Genomic DNA, 10,593 nt, shown 5'->3' on the forward strand with positions numbered 1-10,593 from the left:
TCTGGCAAGCACTGCCTTGACTCCAGCTCTGCACATCAGTGTCAGCCTGCTGGGGGAAGAGTTAGCCAAGAGTCGTGACTGGACCCCCAGGTGTGCTGGCCAAACCTTTCCTTATTGGAAATGGTGCTCTAGGAATGGCTGTGCAATGACAGGAAGAATTGTGCAGACATCTCTGACATTTGTATCTTGGGGTGACAGGAAAACGAGAGCCACATTTAACAAGGGACATTTGACATATTGGTCACTCGCATGGCCACTGACATGGCCACTGATTGACATAGCCACTGACACTCTGGAGCTATGTGAGAGACATACCATCTCGTCTAAGCTACGTAACTTCTGAACCTCAATCGCCCCATCTAAAAATGAGGATAGTGACGATAGAACCGACATAACTATTGAGGTTAGATGAACTTACGGCTGATGGCATTTGGAGTTTCAAATCACAATGCTGTCACTAGTATAAGATCTTTGCCTGAGTATGCATTTCAGTCCTCACGAGTTTTCACTATCCCTATTGAATATACTATTGAAGCTGCTAACTCAATTGCTAACATAGAATTGTCCAAGATGTAAAGAGGATGTTTTAGAGTGACAGTCTGCCTGTCATTTTAGAGAAGGCATGGGGAATTTCAAAAGGGAAAAAGGAACATTTTAAGGTTTATTTCCCCAATACCAGTCTATTGAGCTGCTGATTCAAAGCTTCTTTCCTCATTGCTGAGAGGAGGCAGGAGATGTTGCCCATCATACTCTTGTCCTTACCCCCTCTTCACCATTCTCAAACTCTCTCTCATAAGTGTCTCGTTCCTTGGCACCAAGAACGTGGCAGGAAAATTAAATGGGGTCCACAGATACTTCCTTGGTTGGGCAGATGCTTAATGTTTTCATGTGAACACGTCATATTTTATAGGGATCCCCAAAACACGGATGAGCCCTGAAGCTGCTCAGGTTCAATACCACCTTGATTTTAAAATTACTTCTATCAAGAATTCCACATGACATATGCAGGGGCTCAGCAGTCCTGCTGCTTGCCATGCTGAGGAAGAGAGACAGAGTACTTCTGTGTTCACCGGTGACAGAGCACTAATAGACTGCTGCATTTTGACTTTTACACTTGCCGTAATTTTGGTTTCCCTTCTTCTCTGCATCCTCTCTTCTGTAGTCTCGTTAGCTCAGTGGGTCAAAGTTGAGATACCTGTCTAGACAGTCAAAGTATAGAACAATGAGCCCGAGACAAGTGCAAGGCGTGATATTCATTGTGTATGAAGCTTTATAGGTCTTTGGATCATTCATCCCTATGACAGTGGTAATAGGATTCTTGAGTGCTATTATATTTCCTTCAGAGCCAAGATTATAAAAAGCCAGAGAAATTACATATGCTCTAACCCCATCTTTCCAGCATGCAGACAGGCTAGGCCTACTAGTATGCGTAATCACAAAAGGCTCCCCCTTGCTAATGTAAGTCATTGTAGCAGAGGCTTCCTGAGCATCTAATAACTACCAGGCACTATGCCTTGTACTGGAAATAAATGAATAACTAGACATGATTTTTGCCAATATAAATAGGAAGTAGAGGCATGTGTGCAGGCTTTCACATTATAGACCAAATTGTGATTGTTCTTTAAAGGAGGATTCAGACAGGGTTTGATATGATTTGATTTGTGCTGGATGTTTGGTCTCCAGTATGATCGTGCCGAGTGACTGAGTCAGAGATAGTTAGGTAATTAGGTCATCAGTGGCCTCACCCTTGAAAAAGATTAATGAAGTTTTCATGGGACTCTGATGTGATGGTTTGAATATGAACTGTCTCTCCAAGAGTTCAGAGTCCCCAGCTGATGGATCCAGTCACTGATTGGTGATTGGACTATGAGAACTCTTACCTACTTGGTGGAGCTACCATTGATAGGTTCATGACATGATGGTGTTATATGAGGGGATCGCCCATGAGACCTAGTTGGAGGAAGTAGCTCACTGGGAAAATGCCTTTGAAGGGTTTCTTTTCCCTGTTCTTTCTGTGTGTCTGTCTCTGTCTCTTTGTCTGTGTGTCTCTGTCTCTCTCTGCCGGCATGAGGTAGGCAGCATGCCATACATCCTTCTGGGCCCTGGTACTCTTCTATTTCTCAGGCCTGAAGCAATGGACCCAGAAACTTTAGACTAACACTTGTCTACCTACGTGCCAAAATACTTTCTTCTTTAAATTGTTTCTCCAAAGTAATTTTCATATTGCCAAGAGGTCTGGCAAAGAACATAACTAGATACAGTAAGGGTGGGTGGACATTAAGGGTGAACCTGGCCTTTAAAACCCAAAGCTTCCTGTTGCCACGTAGTTCCTATCTCTTTTGCATGATTCCTATCATGTGTCATTTTACACACTGTGCTATAGCTGAGAGGTCCTCACCAGAGTCCAGTCAGACGGCATTACTGACCTTGGAATTTTAGACTCTAAAACTCTAAGTTAAAGACCTGCCTTTTCCTTATAATGCACCCAGCTTCAGAGATTTTGTTATAGCAAGAAACCACAGTCAAAGACAAGGCTCCAGTTCAACATTAGTCAAATATTTTCATCTGACTTTGAGCTACCCAGTCCTCTCCACTGGGTTTTACCTTCAACTATCCCTGGAGCTTGCTTAATCCACATATGTGTGCTTCTTTCAGTATTTACGTGTTTTAGAATTTGAAACTTATTATTTCTTAAATTTTTTAATTTAACTTTTTAACTAAATTAAAAAATATTTTATTATTTTTATTTTATGTATATGAGTATATTGCCTGCATGTATGCGAGTGCACCCATGTCGTGCAATGCCACGGAGGTCAGAAGAGGGCTTTGGATTCCCCTGGAACTGGAGTTAAAGATGGTTCGTAGGCCCCATGTGGGTGCTGGGAATCGAACCTGGGTCCTCTGCAAGAGCAGTCAGCACTGAACTGCTGAGCTATCTCTTCAGCTCCTTAACTAATATTTTAAATGTTTTGAAGATTTATTTTGCTATTTATTTATATGTATGTTTGTGTGTGTTTATGTGTGTGTGTGTGTGTGTGTGTGTGTGTGTTTATGTGTGTGTGCATTCAGCTACCCATAGGAAACATCAGATCCTCTGGAGCTGCAGGGACAGGCAGTTGTGAACTGCCCCACATGGGTGCTGTAAATTAAACTCCAGTCTTCTGGGAATGCAGCAAATACTTTTAACCACTGAACTGTTTTTCCATGTCCTGAAATTCATTTTGTTCAAAATGCATCTGCTCCGTATGAAATTGGGACTGTGATCTCAGTTAAAGGAGTCTGAACTGGTGTCTTTTCTACACTTGAAATAACAGCTGAAGCTTCTTTGGGCACATGGGAAGCAGGATCCTTCATGTTGTCCCCCTATCCTGAGACACTCTACAAAGAGTCTCATACCAATGGGCCTGTATAAGATACTTTTACTCCATTCTTTCAAAATTTACTCAGGGAGGAGAAAAAAATCAATTCAAACACACAAGTTATACTAGAAGCCAGCCTTTCTCAGTTTATGGATATTTTCCCTCAGTATATTAGGACCATGTGGTCATTTATAGAAGAGAGAAAATATTTAATATTTTTCTTACTATGCACTGAATGAATCCTCACAATGAATGGATTTGTTTTACAATGGTTTTAGAAAATCAAATTAGATACTTTAAGCAACTCATCAAAGATGATAAGATTACATCATGAGAAATTTCAAACCTAGCATTTATGGTTTACTATTAAGAGCCTATGTATGATACTAATACATAAGGGTGCATTCTGCAGAGATTAAAGTTATATGATAAACATGGTGTGCATTCCTTTGTGAATATCTAATATTCACAAAGGTATGCACAGGAGTCTTACTCCAGGCTTTGTGGAGAGACATTTTCTGTCTTTTTCCTGAAAAACACATTCTGCTTTTTCCCTGTGCACTTAGATTCTCTGCACAATGCAAAGGAAGTTTGGCAACAGAAACAAAGGGCCTAGGGGATAACAACTAGACTGAAGAATCTGATGGGCTTGAATATAAACATAGCCAGTTGAACCCATCATTAGAAGCTAAATGTCTATGCTAACTCATTTATCATTTCTGAGTTAGCTTTGTTGCCTGCAAGGTAAGGAAAACTACACCACCTACGTCACTGGGATATGGGGGAAGGATAAAGCAATGTTTTCTGTGAGGACTGAGAACACATAGAAAACAAATGGATGATTGACAAAGTGAAGTTTACAAGTAAGCCCATAGTACAAGTTCTACCTGTATCTTCAGAAACGCATAATGACTATATGCTGAAAACCCCACGCACGTCCTGCAGGAAGTAGAGAAATCAGTATTAAACTAACAGGCAAAGTTTTCCCCTGCTGGTTAGCTTCCATAGTTCTAGAAGATGCTAAGCAGACCATTAGGGGAGTAAAGACATCATTGGTATTACCCTGCACGGATCCTTGCATGTTGCAAAATCAACCTGCCAGGCAAGATATGCCATGGGCAAAATAATGACAAATCTGTCTATGGAGGTAACCAACAATCATCTTGATTGGATTTGAGGGCTGTTCCCCAAGAGGAAATTCATACTTGGTACTGAAAACATGATCAAAACCCATGAGCAGGGCTGTCAAAGCCCAAGGGAAGAACCTACTGATGTTGTTTCACTGAATGGTCATGTTGTCCAAGTGCCTTCTAAATATTCATGTTTATATCCATAGATTTGTGCTGTTCACAGCTTTGGTCAGAGAAACTACAATTGCAGATGGTTGTGGTTAATGCCCGGCACCCCTGACGGTTAGAAGAGCTTAGAACTGGAGTATCCATATCAAACTCCCCACCCCAATCTATGACTCAGTGATCACCAAGGAGAAGGGATCAAAAGAATGCAAGAGCTAGAGGATGAAGAGTGCTGTGAAATACTAGCCTTTGGGCATGAGGCTATCTACACACATGGAGTCACAGCAGCTGTGGTTACCTGTCCAAGATCAAGTCAGTTAAAAATTCCAGTGTGGGAGGGTCCGGCCCTGCAGGCCTCCCGGGGCCGCTCCAACAGCCTTTCTCTGGCAGGTGGACACCGCACCATCAGCATGGGCAAAGGAGACCCCAACAAGCGGTGGAGCAAGATGCCCTCCTATGCCTTTTGGTGCAGACCTGCCGCGAGGCGCACAAGAAGAAGCACCCCGACTCCTCGGTCAGCTTCGCTGAGTTCTCTAAGAAGTGCTCGCAGAGATGGAAGACTGTGTCTGCCAAGGAGAAGTCGAAGTTTGAAGACATGGCCAAAAGTGACAAAGCTTGTTATGACAGGGAGATGAAGAATTACGTTCCACCCAAAGGGGATAAAAAAGGGAAGAAGAAAGACCCCAATGCGCCCAAAAGACCACCTTCTGCCTTTTTCCTGTTTTGCTCTGAGCATAGCCCAAAGATCAGAAGTGAGCACCCGGGGCTGTCTATCCCAGACACTGCCAAAAAGTTGGGTGAGAAGTGGTCTGAATAGTCAGCCAAAGATCAACAGCCCTACGAGCAGAAAGCCGCCAAGCTGACGAAGTATGAGAAGGATATTGGTGCCTACCATGCCACGGGCAAAAGTGAAGCAGGAAAGAAGGGCCTTGGTGGGCCAACAGGCTCAAAGAAGAAAAACGAACCAGAGGATGAGGAAGAAGAGGAGGAGGAGGAGGATGAAGAATAAACAGCTGTCCTATAATATGTGTGGGGTGTGTGGGGCTCAGGCAATTGTTTTGCTAAGAATGTGAAATTCAAGTGCAGCTCAACATTAGCATCAGTATAAAAAATGTACAGATTTTTGTATAGCTGATGAGATTCTTTGTAGAGAAGATACTTTTTTAAAAATATAGGTTATAGCTTTTTTGAGCAGCTACTACATATATTAGATTTTAAAGCTTTTGATGTTGAATGTTCCTAAATATTTAATGGTTTCTTTAATTTCTTTAAGTAGCACAGCAAACTTCATAGGAATTTGTATTACTAATTTTGGGTTTTTTTGGATGTTTCATTTTTGTTTTTTTTTTTTAAATTGTAGTAAAATTATGCATATTTTAAAAAAATCCAGTATGAAAGAGCAGGGCTCCTGACACCCCACCCACAGCTGAGAAGCTTTTGGCCATTGATGATGGCTGAGGGAGGGACACTTTTCTTTGGGGGTTGGCCATTTATAGGTTGCCCATGACCCAGTGGATGACCTCACACCTATGTGCATATGGACAGTACTAAATAGATTCAATGGGTTATAGAAGATGAAGATGTGAATCTGGGAGGGAGACATGTTGTGAAGAATCTGGGGGAAGTAAGAAGAAGAGGTTGGGGTGAATGTGACTAAGATACATTGTATGCATATAGGAAACTTGCAAATATTTTTTAAAGAAATACATAAAGAATATTCTTTTCTCTGTTGAGAATTTTGAATCATTGCAGATATTAGCCAAGATCCATTAGTAGAATGAACCTTATTTCTCCTTCTAGACTGTAAAGAATAGACCACAACCCTTTGACCTTTTACCATTGTTGTTGGATGAAGGCAAACATTTGGTCTCTCGTTGTTTGTCTTTCCCATGTATTATCATACATTACACATACATGATACAGTTCAGCCCTTACGGTGATCCTAAAGCTCCTGTACGAAGAATAAAGTGTGTATTCCTCTTAGTCCAGGGATAGTGTTTGCAAGCAGATACTTCTTAACAATCCCTGAGACAAATCAAAATTGGTTAGAAACTACAGCAGTTTGAGAGTAATTTTGTTTCTATTGAATCTAGTAATATAGTTTTGAGTTGCATTTTGATGTCTTTTAAATTTAATTTTCCTAGAAATTTATTTTATTCACTTTACAAAATGCATCAAAATATGATAGACTGGAAATTAATTGTTAAAACTTGGTCCTTCAACCTAGAAAGCAAAAAAGGATCTTTACTAAAACAGAACACGGATAGGAGTTTATAGCGTCATCCACCAGCTTTTGACCTTCAGACTCATTAATAAACCAGTCAAAACCACAATTTTCTCATGTTTGAAATGGACGTTATAATTGGTTAGGGAGGTGTTTTTAAAATTTCTTTAAATGTATTATTTACTTTAAAGACTCTAGAGACTCCAATGGAAAACTGTTATGTCTGATTAATACTTTCATGAAAGCAGCATGAAACAAAATTATAAGTCAGTCACTTTTCTGTATACTAATAAGAAACTCTCAGAGAAAGAAATTGGGAAAAGAATCCCATCCACAATAAACTTAAGTAAAGGAAAAAGCCTAACCACAGAGGTATATGAGCCCCACCAAAAAAATTATAAAACACTGAAGAAATAAAATGAAGAAGACACTGGAAAGTGGAAAAACTTTTCACATTCAGGGATTGGGAAAATCAAGAACGAGCAAATGATCATGATCCTCAAAATGACCTACAGTCCTTGTCAAATCTCTGATGCAATATTCCAGAGTATTGGAGAACAATCTTAAAATTCACATGAAACACAAAAGATTACATATCACCAAAGCATACTTGATCTAAAAAGCAAGGCAAGGGACATCACAATACCCAACTTCAGGTTGTGCTTTAGAGCCGTAGTAAATCTAAGCAAACAACAACAAATATGGTACCACTGTGAAAACATAGGCATACAGCAGTTGAGGAAAAACAGAGAATCAGAAATACTCACATTAATACAGAAAGCTGATTCTATACAGAAGCCGTCATTGGAGAAAAGACATCCTCTCTAACAAGTGCTAGAAAAAGTGGATATCCACATATAGAATGGCACTAGATCCCTATCTCTCAGCTTATACAAAAATTATCTAAGGGGACTGGAGAGATGACTCTGTGCTAAGAGGACTGACTGCTCTTTCAGAGGACCAGGGTTCAATTCCGAGCTCCAACATGGTGATAACAGCCGTCCATAACTCCAGTTCCAGGAGAATCTGATGCGTTCTTCTGACCTCCACAAACACTGCACTACACAGGTGCATTTACGTACATGCAGGCAATATACTCATATACATAAAATAAAAATGATGTATAAAAGTATTTTAACAATCATCTGAAAACAGATTAAAGATCTTAACATAAAGTTCAAGCCTTTGATAATACTAGAAGAAATATAAAGGAAACAGCTCAGGATTTAGGTGTAAGCAACAAATTGTGAAAAGGACTCCTGTGGACGAGGAAACAACAGGAAGAGCTGATGTGGAGGACAACGCCAAACACAAAAACGAAGGAGACAACAGATCGAAGACAGCCTGCAGAACTTGAGGAAGGCTCTGCTTCTGGATACCTGACAGGAGATGAATACACACGATATACAGATAAAGTATTAAACACCAAATGAAAGAATAATCATTACATAGATAAATTAATTAAAATACGCGGTCTTCAAAGGAAATACAAGTGACAATAAGCTACATGAAGAAATGTTCAACATCTTTGACCATCAGAGAAATTCAAATCAAAACTTCATTGACTTTTCACCTCACCTGGGTCAAGAAAACAAAGAACAGCAGAGGCTGGTGAGGACTGGGGAAATAAAACTCTACTGTACCGGTAGTTGGAGTGAGAATTAGGGCATCTGCTGTGGAAATGTATGGAGATCCCTGAAGAGCACCTAAAAAATGGGTGAGGGAATACACATGACGTGAATGTAGATGAGGGGCGAGAAAAGCGAGGACAAGAAAAGGCAAGGGGTGGATGAGAACAACACACACTGACACTGCATGTATGAACATGTCATAATAAAGCCCGTTGCTTTGTATGCTAGCTTAAACGTTAAGAAAAACAGCAGCAACGCCAAAACACCAAGTGAAAACAGTTACCATATAACTTACCTATGCCACACTTGGAAGGAATCAAAGCACAGAACAGAGTTACTGGTCACCTCTGCTTATTGCAGCACTGTTCACAACAGCAAACTCAAGGCATCAGCCTGGGTACCACAAACGAATGGATAAAGGAAAGCTGCTGCATATACTCTGTACAATGTCACATTAGCCAGCCGGATGAGGTCATGCAGGTTGTAAGAAACTGGATGGAATGAGATATCATCTTATTAAGTCAAATAAACCAGACAGAGAAAGGAAAGTCATATCCCATATCTTCCCTCATCTGTATAATCTAGGAACAAATAATCATGAATGTAGCAGGGAAAACGCAAGAGGCCATGGCGAAGGGGGAAGGGAGATAAATAAGAAGCGAATGTGGTCAAAGGACATTAGATGCATGAATAAAGATGCCTTAATGAGGATGACTAACTGATAAAATTAATATGCACGTGTTCTAATAAGAATAATTATTGGGGGCTGGAGAGATGCTCAGTAGCTCAGAGCATCGGCTGCTCTTGCAGGGGACCAGGGTTCGCTTCTCAGCACCCACATGGCGGCTGACAACCATTCGTAACTCCAGTTCCAAGGAATCCAACAGTGTACAGCACAGGTGCACTTACATACATGCAGGCAATACAATCGAACACATAAAATAAAACTAAACCAAAAAGCTTAAAAATAATAATTGTACATCAAAAAGTATTATTTGGACACAGTATAGGCTCCAGAGCAAAGTTCATTCTGTGTACGTTCTGTCTTCCAGATGAGTGGGACAGTAGGTTCACACAGCATCCACATTTCACATTCCCAGAGCTGCAGCCTCTCTGATTGCCACAGCACTTCTCTAACCACTTCCCTGTAGGCAGGATTACCACAGCACAGGATGAGATATGATAATAGTCACAGCTAAATCAGGGGCAGGGACCCCCACGCCTAAGAATTAGCTTATTTGCTGCAAATGGATGTTAAAGTGTCTGGTCCTCTGTCACCAGTGAAATGAAAGGAGGCCTTGTTCTGTGTGGACAGTGTTTCATCTGGGTGATCAGTTCTCAATAAACCAACTCACTCCTTAGGGTTAAAAATGGGTCTTCTCTAAAAACAGCTGGCAGATCTGATCTATGTCTTGAAATGTAGGATGGGCTCATGCCACATCCTCATCTCCATTTCAGGGCAGGGTGGAGCAGGAAGAAACTGGATCTGATATTGTCTTTGGAATATGTTTTCCATACCACGTACCCCAGCCGACCCTCCAGGCAGCGCTCACTCCAGTTTCCTGTCTCTCACTCGGCCACCTTCCCTTCAGGAATGTGTGCTGATTAAGTGCCACAGCTGGGAACTCTGTTGGCTGGTTCATGAGGTCACTGAATGTTCAAAGTCCTCCTTTGAACCTCACTGCACCCTTGAGGATGAAACCTTGGGAAGGTTCATTGATGTGGCTACTTCCTCTTATTCTCCTCACTATTGTTGGCAACACCATATATATTGCCCAGGGAGGCTGTTCCTCCTCATGTAGGATGTCCTGTTATGTGCCCAAATGCTGTCTGTATAACTTATCACTAGTCACAAATAGAAGGGGAAGGAAATGAATATTTATTGGGAGCTTACTTGGCATTAGATCTTCAATACCTTATCTTACTTAGTCATGACAATAGCACAAGGTGGAAATTTTTATGGTCATTTTGCTCATAAGTAAAGTAGAGTAGAATGCACTGTAACGTCTGTCCACCATTATACAGCCGAGCCCAGAATACAATCCAATTTTTACCTCCAAAGTGATTCTTTCAATTCCATTGTG

At 40.9% G+C, this 10,593-nt stretch overlaps 1 pseudogene; it reads left to right on the forward strand.

Moving 5' to 3' along the window:
- The first annotated feature begins 5,064 nt into the window (after positions 1-5,064).
- On the forward strand, positions 5,065-5,801 carry LOC103743919 (annotated as a pseudogene).
- The last annotated feature ends 4,792 nt before the right edge of the window (positions 5,802-10,593 follow it).

The sequence above is a fragment of the Nannospalax galili genome, unplaced genomic scaffold, assembly GCF_000622305.1.
Source record: "Nannospalax galili isolate Female #2095 unplaced genomic scaffold, S.galili_v1.0 scaffold380, whole genome shotgun sequence".
NCBI lineage: Eukaryota > Metazoa > Chordata > Mammalia > Rodentia > Spalacidae > Nannospalax > Nannospalax galili.